The 16,247-nt window shown below is 43.4% G+C and overlaps 1 protein-coding gene and 1 long non-coding RNA gene across 4 annotated transcripts in view; one reads left to right on the top strand and one right to left on the bottom strand.

Moving 5' to 3' along the window:
• Window positions 1-2,478: 2,478 nt before the first annotated feature.
• LOC309874631 lies at window positions 2,479-7,972 on the bottom strand. Its single transcript, XR_014316876.1, has 4 exons — window positions 7,826-7,972; window positions 7,466-7,699; window positions 3,647-3,699; window positions 2,479-3,515 (listed from the first exon to the last, which is right to left on the bottom strand). It is a non-coding gene; the product is annotated as an uncharacterized lncRNA (long non-coding RNA).
• Window positions 7,973-8,595: 623 nt separating this feature from the next.
• STAU2 (staufen double-stranded RNA binding protein 2) overlaps window positions 8,596-16,247 on the top strand; it is a 166,523-nt gene continuing 158,871 nt past the window's right edge. For all 3 annotated transcript variants that reach the window (XM_082752258.1, XM_082752257.1, XM_082752259.1), the window contains exon 1: window positions 8,596-8,689. The gene's annotated coding sequence lies outside the window, so the exon portion shown is untranslated. The remainder of the gene's footprint in view (window positions 8,690-16,247) is intronic.

Genomic DNA, 16,247 nt, shown 5'->3' with positions numbered 1-16,247 from the left:
CGTGCAATATACTTTAGATGTTGCTGAAAGATTTCTACTAAAATTTTTATATACGGTATTGGATGTACCTGGTAAGTATGACAAGGATTGCCTTGTGCCAGCCAGCCCAGCCTGAAGCATCGACAAACCCTACAGGGTTCCGTCACTTGAGGGCTCTCTTTAGAGTAAATTAAAGATTTAATGGGAAAACTTCTGGTAAACTTCGTATAAGCCATACTGTTTTGTGGTGAGATAACTGCCTTGAAGTGCATAGAAAGCCATTATACACCTTTGCTTGATTTTGAGTAAGTGTCCTGCTGCTCTTAGGAGTCTGTCTCAATACAAAGCATTTACCTGATTTTTTTCTTTCTTATATTTACAAAACATTATTGCTGAATTTGGCCTCTGGAAAAGGAATCTTGCTGTATGGTTTATGCTAGAACTTGGTTGCTTTCCAGCTTAGAGCTTTATTTCTTGTTATGATCTCCACGATAGTTTTACGTGCAGGCACGTGCTAAAAGATACTTTAGAAGTCTTGCTTAGGCCATGCATTAATCTGAGTTGATTTTTGTGTATTTCCATCTTGATATGTATGTTATATTTTACTGTGTTTATTATGGACTTTTCATTTTCTTTGGAAGTATGGCTTTCTGTCAACTTCTACATTTCCGTTCTTTGTTTTCTTAAAAGTAAAAATAATGCATCAAAAAGAATCTGAGGAAAGTGAGAGTTTGCTAGCTGGTGTCTTGAAGTAGAAACTTAAGGGCTGTCTCCCTCCAAGTTTGTTTTTCACTATATAAGATGTCTTTTAACTTTTTCTTTTTTTTTTTTTAATCTGTGTGTGTATATATACAAACAATAATTTAATTAATTTCAATGTGAACTATGTGCAGTGAAAAAAAAAAACTTGAAAATCTTGGGATGCTGTTCATTGATCTGTAAAGATGCAGTGCATTATAGCTTGCTTATGGTTTGTCTTATATGGCTTTGAAGGATAAAAACATTTTCAGACATGGGGTGATTTTGCTAACAACCGTGAAGGCATAGATGCTCCCTTTTAAGCATTTTTAACTTCTGCTCATGTAGATTGGTACTATTTTGTTAAGTGAACACTGAACTCCACAAATTATGTGGAATTCTACTTTTGCTTAAATTGTCAAACTCATCTAGGTTCAATAATCACAGAACAAGCACTTTTGGTGTTTTTGGTTAATTACTTAATGGGTGAGAAAGGTCTGGCTAAGTTGAGTGCTGTACAGCAGCATTTTAGTATAGAAACATCCAATTAATGCATTCCTGTCAATTTTTAATATATAGTGGAACTCCTGTAACCCACAAATTGCCATTACCCTGATAGCACATAATTGCAAACTGATGATTTGGTGACAGTGCACGCTAAGATTTTTTTCTTAATGGGAGAATGTTGCACTGTTCATAGAAAAAATAAAGTTTGAACTGCTGCAAAATAAAGTTTGAACTGCTGTCAATGCTATTATTTCTTCATATAGCAACAGAATTTAGTCCTGCTCTTCTTGTCTGACATACATGAGAATATTTGTGTTTCCTTATTTCCAGTAATCCAAACTCTAAAATTAAAAAAATCTTGCTGTGGAGCTTATGGATATGTAATTTATAATTCTATTAGCAGCCCCAAAAAACCTTTACTGAGGGTTGGAGACTTCATTTTGACAGGATTTGAATGTTATGCTAAGGAATGTTCTGAAGACGAACAGCTTTAACTAACTTTATCTAACAAATACTATTCTTCCAATACTATTCTTCTGTCTTTTCAAAGTACATTGTCATAATATTAATTCACTGTTGTCCTACGGAAAAGTTACAGCATTAGTTCCTATAACATGGCAAAATTCTGGCATGATATGGCTACTTTGTAGGTGAATCTGAATAGTTAAATTATACGATATAGGTGTAAATGCTTAGACTTTGTATTTTTAACTTATGTATTACTGTTTATTCAGTAATGCTTGGCATGTTTTGAAGCTGTATGTTGCTGTCATCCCTAAAAGTGGCAGGCACTGAGTTGTTTTAAGAGCTGTCCCTTAAAACAAACATACAAAACAAAAGCAACAACAACAAAAAAAACAGGCAAGCTGAGACTGAAGCTGCTGTATGCTGCCAGGAAGTAGCATTAATGAAAAACTAAAGGTATCAATAATCAACTAAAAACAAAACATCATTTGATTTGCAATGCTTCCTTGTTGTCCTTGCATTTATTTTTTCCATTCATGATATCACTTAACGGTTATGAATGCATGTAGCCAATAACTTTGCTTTATTGTTGTCTTATTGACTGTGATAAACCCTCTATATCAACCCTTTTTCTGTATGTCTCCTTAATGCTGTGTACAGAAGATTTATTTCTCTTTTCTGCTTACTGCATGACTTCATATATGACTAAGACAGTCCTTGTTCCAAAAGTCTTTTTAAAACCTACTCATTTACTGTAGGTTTAAATTACTGTATAATTTTATAATCTTGTCCAATTGCCTTAAGTCATTTCTTTTTAATTCTAGAGAATGGTTTAATGTCACTTGCAGCAAACTGAAAAGGATTTGTATTTGCAGTTCATTCACTGTCTTGTGGTAAAAGGAGTATTTTTGAATGGTTAGGCTTTGTTTGTCTTATAATCCATACCATAGCAAGGTAGCTAAAATTGTTAATGTAGTATGCAATACATTTTGTATCAGTTTACCTTACATAGCTGGACGGAAAAGCAAACAAACTGTGCAGCATGGAAAGCACCTTTCTACTGATACAATTCTGTCCAGACTAGCTGTGATCTTTTTCATCTACTTAAATACATTAGGGTAAATTTATTGCTAATACAAGAATATGTTTGGCAGTGAATGAAATACTTAATTTTCATGTCCAACACTGTCCTGGCCTGAACTTCAAGATTTAAAAAGGCCTGATCCCTTTTTTTTTTTTTTTTTTTTTTTTTTTTTTAATGTGGCCTGGTCTGTTGAAGTCTATGACTTAGGAAACATGTCAATAGGTATGATCAGGTGCACCCTGGCACCAGCACAATAAATGTGCCTGGTGTGGACGCTGGCATACGGACAGATGAGTGCTGCTGGTGGTGAAGCTTTGTGAGTGTTTGAAGGGTGCTGCTATGATCTGCTGCTGCGGTGAGAGGCGCTAATCAGAATCTAAAGCATCTCAAGATGGGCGCGATGCTCTCTTGCAACACTGTCAATGAAAACAGCATCAGGTCTGAACTTGTTTGAACACTTCTTTATATAGTCAGAATGCTATCAGTAATATAAAACAAAAAGCTTGTAAACATTCCTGTTTAATCTTACAGAATCTATTGCTGCTTTGGCCTGTGATTACGCTTCAGCTTTCCCATACTTTGTTCTGTGTAAAGCTAATGTGTTCTCACAAGGTAGCAAAGCCTTGCAACTCAGAAGTGGGCTAATTTGTAATCGAAAACTGAGGCACCATGATCTTCAGGTTGGTGGTTCTCTATTATTCTCAGTAATTCGTCAAACTGTAGTTACATCTGTCTACATTGCCTATAGTAAGGAAATTTGAAAGAAATGATTGGCTTGAATTATCTGTCTTTTAAAGCTATACAATGATTGTTTTACAGGGATAATCCAAACCAAGTGTTTTGTAAATCTGGGAAAACATAAGAAATACTTACAAATTCTAGTTGTAAGAAGGCGGGATGACTGTATGTTAAGTTCTTAAAGTTCTCTGTGTAGAAAATAAATTATGAAGATGTGTGATGATGGAAACAGCTGACACAAAAGCAGTCATGTCTTTATAACCCAAAACAAATTAAATGTACAAGTTCAAAGCAGAGATTTAGACCTCACTTTCATGGAGCTTTAGATAAATGAACTAGGATAATGAATAATGTGAAGTTTTCTTAATGTGTAAGTACAATTACTACTAAGTGCTAAATAATTTGCCAGTAAAATTTTTAAATTTCACTAGCATTATTAAAAGGATGAAGTTTTTATGTGGGCAAGGTCTTACTATTTACAGCATTGATGTATGAGAGTAATAGAAGCAAATAATTACAGGGAAATACAATTCTACCTGCACAGCAATCAGAATTTGGGTCATTGGGCCAACAAATGAAGAACTGATTTTCATACTTTGATGTCACGTTGCAAAATCAGCAAATCAGTTTGGTTGGATTCACCTTGTTGGTGTGTTTTAGAGTAATGATGTTTGCTAGAGGAGATAAGGACCTTGTGCTTGCCCAGCATACTGAGCACTAGTGTTAATTTGAAGTCATAGAAAAAGCTGAATATATGCTGACAAACACAAGTTCACTTCATTTTGATTTTTGAAGTGATTACGTGATTCATCTACTTTAGTAGGGAACTTGCATTTTAGATGTGAATCATGAAAGAGTATGTGAGTTGTTAAAATTTGGTGCTCACAAATCTTTACTGGAGTATAGAGAATAAATGGTTTCTGTTAGCTGAGAAAGCTCTGTATAATATTTACTTGTAAATTTTATAGTTGTATCTTGCTTTGTTCATGTCTCTCATTTTGTGTACTACAGAAGATGTTAAATGGTTTTAGTCACTTATAACATACATTGTCCTCCAACTTTCATAGTGGTCTGCTTTCATAGTCCTGCACCTGTATCTGGCTAGAACAAGAGTTTGATTAGATTTAGGTTTGTTAATAATCCTGGGTTTTAATCAAATAGAATCCAAAACACTTGACTTTTGCTGTGCTAAGAAGTTTTACTTATTGTGGGAAAAAAAAAAGTAATTAAAAATTCAAGTGGCCCATTCTTCTAAGATATTAAGAGTCTTTAATTCAGATAAATGACTCTGACTAATATAAAGCATCAACATCCCATTGGTATATTATGAGCACTCTGTATTAGCTTAATTACTATCTTAACTTCAATATAAAAATATAATCTAAGCTCATTAATACACATTTTAAAAGTAGAATTAAAAGAACTTTTTATCAAACCCTGGAACAGGTGGCCAGGAGGAGTTGTGTAAATTCTCCATCCTTGGACATTTTCAGAAGTAAACTGGATGAGGCCCTGAGCTAAACCTGCTAAGTTCAAAGTCAAATCCAGCTTTAAAGCCATCTGTACTTTGAGGGGGTAAGGAGGTTGTAGGGCGGGTGACATCCAGAGGTCCCCTCCAACCAGTTTTACTGTTTTTTATATATGGATTGAAAGCAGGCTCCTGCTTCTGTGGCTCTGTCAAATTCCTCCTTGTTGACTACATCACTGTAAGTAAGAGTGGGCTTTCCTGAGTGCACCAGGGTTATATTGAGGGGTAGAAATTTGTTTCTTGATGACTTAAAGAAAACCCACAGTAATAATAATATCAGTAAAAAAAACTATTTTGCAAGTCAGTTTGAAAGTGCCAATTTGTTCTTTCTGAATCTGAGCTTAGAAGTAACAAGGCCAGCTGTCCTCAAATACCCTTTGCTCATATTTACAGACCAAACAGAACATGTTTATACCCTTTCCCCCAGTTAGGCATTTGTGCAGGCATTTATAGGTGTTAGGTTTTCTTTTTTTTTTTTTTCTTCCTCTTGTTTTCAAATAGCATACTGAATTAATCACGCCTATTCAGAATTCACCTACTGAAGCTAAAATGTTGCGCAAGTCAGGGCACTCCCATTGTACACAGAGTAGAGCAGATACGTATATACAAACTGCATCTCTTACCTTCAAAAAGTGAGATTATTTTAGTTTCTATTAATCTGTTTGTACTGAAGGTACTGAGTGGAAAGGGAAAAAAAAATCAGAAAGGTATAGTAAATCCAAACTACAACTGGTAATGCAATGTATGTAGTGTTTTGCTGTTTATTAAGTTTCTCTTACGTGATTGGAACTTTATGTATGTGAACAACTATCATGGGATCTCAGAGATGATAAAATACGTAATCCTTTACTTTATACCTGGAAAAAAATAGATCCAGAACTCATCTGTGTATATAAAAAAATATAAAAATATGGTACGTTTATGGATAAAATGTTCTTTTTTGTCTTGTTTTCTTTCAGTTATATACCATTTGTGGCACAGAATGTATATTAAGATATGAGATGCATGAGTTCATAAGTATTTCAAGATGTATTTTTAAACTAAGCTATTACCTGTTTAGTAATATTATAAAAGCATTGAACATTGAAATCATAGCACAGACTGGAGATTTTAGAGGCTTGTTGCAACTGTATCTATCGATTGCAGGAAGTTCAAAAACCTTCCCTTGTAATCTGATGCTGACATTCACTGAATGCATTTTTATGCTGGGTACACTAAGTACATGCTATAATATAGGGTTCCTCAAGTTACTAACAGTAACTAGAAAGAAAAAGTTGCCATAAATTAAAACAAAAAATGCTTATAGATTGTCATGATTAATCTTCTAAATGAGCTTGTGCAAAAACTTTTGTAGCAGCCTTATGAAAAGTATTTGCATTATTGCTCATTAGTACATTATACGAGAAGAATACGTAAGAAATTGTATCATGTTGTGTATTTCTGAGCTCAGTTCTTAAATGAAATAAGGGGTAAGGAATCTAAGAAAACTAAACAATGAAGGAATAAGCAGGGAAGGATGACAAGCTACCCCAGCAGAAAAAAGGGTATGTATAAAACTGTTGTAGCAAATGCTGTGTTCCCAAAGTGTATTTAAAGAAGTTATGTCATGGCAGCGTTCTGTTAGTGTGAATAAAACCTTGCTGTCACCTAGTTACTCACAACACAGTCCTGTCACTAAGTGTCAGTATGTGTATTTGGTGTATAAATTATTGTCTGTAATACACAAACTTATACAAAGCACATCTGGGGGATGTGCCATTCAGATGCGATTATACCGTAAGTGCTTGGGAAGCCGGTCAGGCTACATCTTGTTCCTTCTTTTGCTCCCAGCTGTCATACCAGTCCACTGCTTGGTTTCAAGTTGGGGTTTTAAAAAATTCACATGGAATAACATAAACAGGCACTGAAGGAAATGTGAACTTTGGATTCATTCTGATCCTCAGTATGTTAGTTTGTAAATTAGTTTTGATGCATCTCATGTTCTAACTCTGAAAGCTATCATTAAAATACAGTTGCGTAGTAAAAAGATAGTAATTTCACGAAAAAATGCTACTACTTTTAAACATAGCAAGTTTAGTTACTGCAGCCTTGCTAATCAGCTAAATTAATTGCTCCAATTTCTAATGCTTCTAGCTAGCTTTGGCAGGGGTTTAAAAGTGTTTAGTTTGTCTTACTCGATAAAAAAGTACTTGAGCCAATCAAGAAAGCAGATTTTTACACCCCAAATTGTATATTTGTTGATTAACTCAGAATTCTTCCCCTTTTCATGAAAAATAAACCAAAAACTTGAGTTTTTCATTCTTTATCGTGGTAAAGATGGTCATAGGAGTGTTGTTGGTTGGAAGCAGAACCAGAGCCATGGCTTCGTCTAGCCTAGCTGTGGCAACTTTGCAGGGTTTGGAAACCTTTTAGGTTGCACATCCTACCTGGGGCCAAGGCTTCGTGTGGTGCAGCACCAGCTTCCACCTCCGCACCTCACGGCCTCGGGTTGTGGCCTCCCACCACAGAGTAGTGGGGCAAGGCCCAGCAGGCTCAGCAGCTGCCCTCCTCTCTCCGCCACGTCTCCTGCTGGATCTGCCACAACCAAACTGTTGACACAAGTCGCGTTTATGACTTTCTGCTTTCCTCTCCCAACCTGTGCCTCTGAGGGGAGAGGAGTCCTGTTTGAAACCAACGTGGTGTTAACAGCACAGGCAAAGGGAGAGGAGTAAAACGAATTAAAAAGTAAAAAAAAAAAAAAAAAAAAAAAAAAAAAAGGGTCTCTCTGTTGTGTTGTGTTTGCTCACCTCTCCCTGCATCGCTGCAAGCCGTTAATTTCATTTCCCGTGCATTGAGGGTGGCTGTGGTGCTCTTCAGGGCTCCAGCGAGCCCGCAGCAGCTGCTCCTGGTGCAGACGCCACCTTCCACCCAGCAGCCGGTAGGGGTCAGGTCCCTGCAAAGAGAAAACGGGAGGAAAAAAAAAAAAACAAAAACAAAAAACAGGTAAAACCTTGCGAGGCCGTTTCCAAAAAATGGAATAAAAACCTCGCGGCTCGTCTTGTGGCACACGAGCGAGGCTAAGGCGGCTGCTGCCAGCCGTGTGGTAAAACCCGGTGCTTTCCAGGGACTCCCTCCACGTATTGCCAAGTTTAAAGACCGGGAATGGGAACGGGGCCGGCGCTGCCCTGCCCGGGCCGCTCCTCTCAGCCTCGCCCCGCAACCGGGGCGGGGGGGTGAGGGGGGCTCGGGGCCGGCCCCGCGGTGCCCGGGGTGGGCCGCGGGGGGCTGCGGAGCCCCGGAGCCCCGCTGCCGGCCGCCGCTAGAGGCGCTGCCGCCGCCGCTGCGGGCCGGGGAAGGGAGGCGGACGGGGCCATTCGCGGCGCCGGAGCAGGGGGGGAGCGGGGCCGGGGCGGCGGCGCGGGGAGCCCGCGGGGGCGGGGGGCGAGGAGGCGGCGGGAGGGGGGCGGCGGCGGCCGGGGGTGGGGGGGTGGAGGGAAGGAGGAGGAGGAGGGGGAGGAAGAGGAGGAGGAAGAGGAGGAGGAGGAGGAGGAGGGGTGTCGTTGGGGGGGGCGGAGTGGTTGGGGCCGGCGGCGGCCGCCGCGGCGGCGGGGTCAGTTCTCTTTAGTGTTTGCCGATGTTGGAGGCGTCCCCGAGGCGTCCCCGGGAAGCAGGTAACCGGGCACGGGGCCGGACCCAGCCCCGGCAGCACCGCCCGGGGTGCGGGGGGGGGGGCGCGGGACGGGGGAGCCGGGACCCGGCCGGAGGGGAGGGAGGGGAGGAAGGGAAGGAAGGGGAGGGGGCTGCTGCAGCCATGATGGCCGGGGCCCCGTCCCGCTCCTCTTCCTCCTCCTCTTCCTCCTTCTCCTCCTCCTCGCTCCCCCGGTGCGGGGGCTCCGAGGCCGGGAAGGCGCCGCTGCGCCACGGCGGGGATGGAGGAGGAGGGGGGCGGCGGCGGAGGACGAGGAGGAGGAGGAGGCACCAACTCCGCCATCCGCCCCACGGCCCTCGCCGCCGCCGCCCCTGGGGGGCTGGGGGCTCGCAGGTGGGAGCCCCAACGCTGGGGACCCCGCGGGAGCCCCCGCCGGGCCGCCGCCGCTGCGCCGAGGCCGGGCGGTGGGGCTGGGCTGGGCTGGGCTGGGCTGGGCTGGGCTCGGCCCGGCGGGGGCTGCGTTTGGCCGCCGGGCCTGCCCGAGAGCCGGCTGCGAGCTGCCTCGGCCGCCCGGGGATCCCCCCGGTGTGAAGGGCACGGAGCCCTGCACGGAGCCCAGCCCGGCCCGGCCCGGCCGCCGCCTCGCCCCGTTCCCCTGCCTCTGCCCCCCCATCTGCGCTCCGGACCCGGTCCCAAACTTGTTGGGCAGCGGGACCCGCGGCGCCGCGCTCCCAAAATGGATGGCAGCGCGGAGCGGCGGCGGCACCGGCTGCCCCGGCGGCCCCAGGCTCGGGGCTGCGGGGCCGGGGAGCCCCGCGGCTGTCAGGCAGGCCGAGGCCGGGCAGGCGGTGCCGGCCGTGCTGCCATCGAGGTCTCCGGGTGGAAAAAGTTGGTGCTGCCAGCAGCCGGGCCTGGACGCGGCGGCCGTGCCCTCCTGGGGCACGAATCCCACAGCCCTCGTGCTCAGGGCCCTCGAAGTCCTCAGTGCTCAAGCAGCAGCTCCCCAGCAGTGCATCCACCCGCTGCCGGCTCGCAGGATGCCAAGCATCTTGGGCCGCATGCGGGGCGTCCCCCATGCAACTATTTCGGTACTAATAAAGTTTCTTAGACAGAATAACGGACGGGGTATCGCTGCTGTGGCTCCTCTCTTTGCCCCGCTCACGGTGTTGAGCAGTACTGCCTGAATTGCCCCAACGTAAGGCACAAGCAGGGCTATTGCTCTGGTGTAACTAGGTGGAGTTGCACCGCACACGTTGCTCTATCTCACTGACATTATTACTGCTGGCGTCAAGATGTGCAGGCACGAAGCCTCCCCGAGCTGTGTAGTAACTCCGGGTTAGGGATCGACACCCATGTAATAATATTAATGTATTGAAGCCGTTTTCTAAATATAGGGAGGTTCTGCACAGGTTTTGTTGTGACATCGCTGCCTATAAACAGTGCCAGGTCTGACAGCTCTCTGAATGAAATCTCTTTGCTGAAAAGCCAGCAGCAGCACGAGATTTCCAATACTCACTTCCAATCGCTCAACCTTAGCTTTGCCCTAGAAAAGTTCCCAGAGAGGAAGATTTCTGTTTCTGCCTGTGTTTGCTGAGATTCCTGTTGCTGGCAACTAGAAGCTGGACTACGACCGGCTGCTTGGTCATAGTTTTTGAGGGGAAGGTGCAATTCAGGTTTTCTTTGCTTGAAAGAGAACTTTTCAGTGATGTTGTTCAGCTTTGGCAGAAGTCATCCGGTTTGGGTTCAGCTCAGACTGCAGCTCAGAGGCCAAAGTCTTCAAATACCTCGTTGCCAGCTCGAGCTACCTCGTTCCCCAAGAACAACATCCAAGTAATAATGAATTTGAATAATCTTTCATCCCGAGTTGTGAAAGTAGTTTGCAAAAGAGCTTCCTAATTTTACTTGCAGGAAAACTTTGTCAGAGGTGTTTTAATGACCTGACCAAGCTTAAATAAGCAATTAACTCAATCAGCCCCTTCCTTGGAGGCAAATACCGGGGTTGAGAGTCTGCTGCAGAGGGTTATGAGCATGACTCCACAGACATCCCGGCTGATGTAGGTGTACATGTGGGAAGCGAATCGGATGCTGCGCGTTCCAATTGCCAAGTGGCACGAGGAGTGACCTTGGGAAGGTTAGACAACCGGCCGAGTAAGAGCAGGTCCTCCGATTCCAAGGCTGCTTCCCCAGGCACTAGGAAGGCTGCACCTGTCGTGCTCTGTCTAGATAGTTTGCTTTGACCTGCCTGAAGTACGTGGCTATTGATCTGTCCGTCTTTGAAAAGGAGAGAAACGCTCAGGTCAGTTACGTCTGAGCCTGCAGCCCCGAATGCATCCTATTACAACATCATGTAACAGGGGAGCAGGCCTTACAAGGTGGGCAGGTTTTTAGTGCTAAGTTGCGTATACTTCATACATACACGTAGCCATCTGCACAGATCTTGTCCCATCAGAGAGTCAAATATCTGCTTCTTCACGTGGGCCACACAGATGTGGTGGGGGAGGACTCAAACCTGCAACTTTCTAGGATAACTCTCAGAACACGACTTCAGTTAATATGCTACCAAGGCCTCGCTTTTCCTTCCTTGGTTATATTGATTTCCTCTCATCAGCAGCGAGATCTGTCAGATAAGTTAGCCCTGCCTTCTACCAGCACCAATTGCGTTGCGTTTCTGATTTTTGGATCACTTTACAGCCTCTTGTTTCTCACAGCAGTTCCTGATTTCTCTCTTTCTTCCTGAAAGAGGAAGAGAAACAAAGAAAGATGTTGCTTTCTTAAAACTGCTCTGGGTACTGTTACTGGAATCCATGCAGGAAGGAGACCCTTTCAAGTGCTCACGCCTCTCAGCCATCCCTTCTGCTGCTTTGACTGTGTTAGGCTTGCGAATACATCCCTGTAAGCACTGGGGCTGTTGGAGCTCTAATGAGGGGGTCCTGACCTGGCCACCCCTCTTTCACCCACTTGCTGTTCATTAACTGCTGCTGTGTCCCTCGGATCTACAAGCAGCAGTTCAGAAGGATAAGGCTGGGGGGTTGGTTTGGTTGAGGGGAGTATAAAGCACAAGATCAGGGTGCAGTGAAACAGGTAGGGTGGAGAACGGGGTGGACAACTTTGCCCAGGGGAGTGAAGAGGATACATGGTGTAAATCTGGGAGTTAGAGCTGGTGGGAGTCTGCGGCAGACCCTGGGAAGAGAAGAAACGGAACCTGCTTGTAGCATTTAGTGTATAATGTGAGCCAAGGGCTCTGCTCTCAGAGATCGCTCGGGTCTGCTCATTGTCAGGGAGCAGTCACGATCAGCATTATCCAAAGTGTGTTTGTGTTAAAAGATCAAGAGTTCAGGAAAAATCTGAGAGGTGGCTTGTCATGCGTTGTTCTGGAAGCTATTGAGAAGAGAAAAATTGCTTGTCACAACTTCTAAAAATGAACTTTGAAAAACCATCTGTAGTAGTGTAACACTGAAGTCGCATGTATGCCTGTAGCTGTTAAATGTTGGTTCGTTCTTCACCTCAGCAGCACCTTTTTGTTTGTTTTTAAGCTGGCAGCATTTGGAATGTTTCCCAGCAGTGAGATCTGCGCTCCAGGGTTATAGGGTGCTCACCTGTGTCACGCTGCATCTTTTATTTTGGTGTAATCGAGTACGCTCCCATATAGTATGTGACTGGTCTGTAACAAATTTATTGATGCTTAAATAAAATCAGAAATTTATTTTTCCTGGTAAATATTTTTTTGCATACAAAATGTTTAATTTTGTGACTCCTGTATGTTTATGTATCCCCATGTTCTTCTAATTTAGTCACCATTGAAATGATGAAGGGGATTCTTGTTAGACTAATTGGAAGTCAGCATTTGGGCACAGATTTCAGGTGGTGTTCAGGGAAGGCCCTGCTAATAGCTGGTGGCTAAGTATTACAGTGTGTGTGGGTTAACCTGCTATCCTTAGTTTCTGGAAAAAGGCAGCTTACAAAGATGTTTACAATAATACCTCACACTCAAAGGATATGTTTACAGTCTCATCTTCTCTTGAATAGCTCCAAAGGATCATGCTAACATTGGTCATGCTTCCAATTTCTCTGCTTGCCAGCTTTGAGGAACAGGGAATTAGTGCTGTGTGCCTCCTGGCTGGAGGAAATGTTTTTGAGGGTAGGAGACTGGATTTTCAAGGGAATCTCCTTGCAGTGAAAATGGGCACCTGTAGGAACAAGAAGAGCTCTTCAGAAGATGAGGAACCTAATCGTTACTATTATTGCTATTCCTAATTTCTTTTTTTTTTTTGAAGCTGTCATCCGTTTATGGTTTCCAGTTTCTCGTACAATAAACTCAGTTAAGAAAAGTGGCGTTAGACAATGTAAGGAAATTCCAGTACAGTAAACATGTGGCTTGTTGTCAGTAACTAAAGTTGATCAGATAAGCAGCTGGCTTATCTGACTTTTTGGAAAAGAGAACTCTTCCTGTGTCATCCAGACGACGCATCCATACAGCTGATAAGTTTTGAAGTGAAGAAATTGAGACACGCTATTCCCAAGGTGAAATAGCAGAGTTGATACAGGGCAACGTTGGGTCAGTTTGTAGCATATCCAGTTGTATTGAGACAAATAATGAACTGAAGTAACAGTCTATAGGAACTCCGGCTATGTTAGACAAGATAAAAACATGAAGTAATCTAAAAGGTCTTGTGAAAAAATCACCTATTTTTGTTTGTTCTATTTTTTTCCCTTCTGATCATCCTTCAGTCCTGGATACTAGCTTGCAGGGTTTTTTCCTTTCTCCAATGTGGTAAATGTTTCCTCTGCTTTTGGTTTCAGTCTTGTGTATCTGATAGTACTTAAACTGCCCTGCTTTGAACCATCTTCCATCTGTGGTGGCAATGTTCCTCAAAAAGACATTGCCAATGAGTAATTTTCCTCAAGAGTATACACCCAAGAGACGTCTCTTTTTGTAACTGTTGTGAAAGGCTGGAAATCTTGATGAATACCAAAAATACTCCAGAGAGGTTTTCATGAAAACCCTTTTTGTCTGTAACTCGGTCCAGCATGCTTACTGGTCTTGCATGAAATAGGGGGTTTCTCAGCTTCTGTACGGGAATTGAGACCGTCTGTCCTTCATGAAGGGGGATGAGAAGCATGTCCTAGATCAGGAGGCAGGTAAAGCCCACCCTGGTTCCTCAGGGACTTCTCTAAACTCTCTCTTAGGTGAATCCATAAGGTTATATATGGGATTGGACCTCTGTGAAAGGGAGGTGGCCCACTCTGTCTTCTCTCACCCTTCTTCAGCTGGACAGCCTGCATCACTAAGGCAAAGCATTAAACAAGTGAAAAGTCATTGAAGATACCAGGAGAGGATCCCATTTCCATGGTCTGATGGAGTTGTCATTCATGAGGACACTCTGAATGTGGACTTGAAGGCAACCGTAGGTATTTGCCAGGTTCCTGGAGAAGAACTAATCCAACAGTTTTCTCCAGCTATTGTTTGTAATACCGGGCTCTTCTGAAACTGGCTGCTCTAGGAATTACTGTGAATGGGAACTCACCAGAGCAGGTGCTTTTGAGGCACATTTTGGAGTCACCTCTTTTATGTGACCATTAAATTAAGCAATAGCTTTCTTTGCTATCATTGCAAATACTGCCTTGTGCAGTTTACCTTTGCTCAGACACCTCATAGTCTTGAGGAGCAAGGGACACAGCTGGTATCAATCTAATATACCTAATGGCCTGGGTCTTTATCAGCTTCCTCGCATTTTCAGTTCCGGCAGCCAAATATTTTAGTACAGTTTGTGCCTTTTTTTCTTCATTTCACTATCACAAAAGGTCCTCAGAAAGACAGTGTAGGGCAGAACTCTGCAGCTGAACTTGTTCAGCCAAGGCAGTTCTAGTTCCAGGGCCCGTTCTGCTTTTCAGATTTGTGTGTTTCTGCCATTGCATTGGATTGCAGACCTCTGCTCCACTGCTCAGGGTGTGCACATCTCCCCTAACTTCTGCTTCTGACACATCACAGCCTAGATGCTGGATGGCTTTTGGGCTAGGAACACTCCTTCCCTTTGCTAATGAGGAGCATTTGTCTTGGCAGGAGGCAAGACTTCATTAGACACATATATATGTATATATAACCAAAAAGCACGTGTTCTCTTGGAGATCTTAGAAAAGTGGGCCCTTCTTCCCTTTTGAAGTGTTTTTTATGTATTTGATTCTAGTTCTGAAGGTAAGAAACAGGATTCTTAGCTCAGTAATGAACAGGAGCGTTAGCTCCCTGGAAGTTCAAAAGCAAGTTTGTTCTTTCACCCTGATTTAGGGTGATTCCAGATTCACAAAAGCTAACTTCACCCTGCTGGAGTTAATGGCCCAGGAGTCCTGAAAGCATAGTGAGTGGTGAGAAAGACATTCCTTTAAAGTGGAGCTCAAAGCCTGTCCACTCTGTCTCCATGTAGTCAGGGTGCTGTTGCTAGCAGTTCTGGCATTCCTCCTGTATGCAAATTTCTTTTTCTGGTGTCACTCAGCTATAGGTGCTGTTACCTTTTATTGTGAATCTTTTCATGTTACCACTGAATCAGGTTGCACTTTTAGCCAAGGTTGTCCTTTGTTTTATTTCTGTCTCTTTCTGCAAAAGTATTCAATTCCAAATTTTTATTCACTGTTTCAGTTCATGTATTTTTTTTCTGTAATAGTTAAGCTTATAACTCCCTTCAGTCTGGGGAAGCCGAGTTATTCTGAATCAGCAACTACATGGATTGAGATCTCTGCTGTCTTGCTATATATCCTGCTTGGTACTCCTAATCATTAGTACGTAAGTAGTTGGAAGCAAAAGTCTCATGCTTTTGTCATGCTGTTTCTGTGTACTCACACTGTGCTCCATTTCAGCCAGATCTCTTTTTACTGGCCTCTTTTCTGCTGTTTGTTGTTAGTTTAATATCCTCCTCGCTGATTCAACTGTAGAGATTAACCTTTTGCCATCCTGCCAGATGCATGTAGCCTCTGCTGTGCTGGAATGTGTGTGCTCAGTGTTCAGCAAGTTTTTAATGTTTAGCTTCTCAATGATCTTATAGGCAGCAGTTTTTTTCAATGTTTTCTGCCTTTGCTAACTTGCTTCGACTGAAAGGATTTGTAACTGTACCACTAGGATTTTTTCCCCTTCCAGGATTGCCAAAATCTTCCGTAATCTGCACCTTCTTGTGGAGATAAGTAATTTGTTAGAATATGTTTCATCACACCAGTTCCTAATTTCTGTCCAAAGCGTGGTTTTGCCACAAGGAGTCAACAGGCCATTGCAGTACTTGTATACTGTGCTGAGTTGTTGCTGACGACTCTTTGCATTCTCAGGATGCTTGAAGAGCCGGTATTGATAGCTGCCTGTGGTGGGGGCACTCAGCTCTGTTCCCTTTGCCTTTCTCTGCGACTCTTCCAGGTGCATGTCTCTTCCCATCGTGTCTGCTGGAGCCTTGGGTTGGTATCACCAAGTCACTGCTAGCTATAGAAGATTTGTCCACTTCCTTATTTTTTGCACTTTCATTGTTTTCATGGTTTTTGTACCAGGCTTGTGTCACCGGTTTTGCAACAGTTCATGACCTTGCCCCAAAACTTAGCATCTCAGA

This window comes from Aythya marila, assembly GCF_965140915.1.
Source record: "Aythya marila genome assembly, chromosome: 2".
Lineage (NCBI taxonomy): Eukaryota > Metazoa > Chordata > Aves > Anseriformes > Anatidae > Aythya > Aythya marila.
Note: the sequence above shows the minus strand (reverse complement) of the source record. Positions and strands in the feature narration are given on the sequence as shown.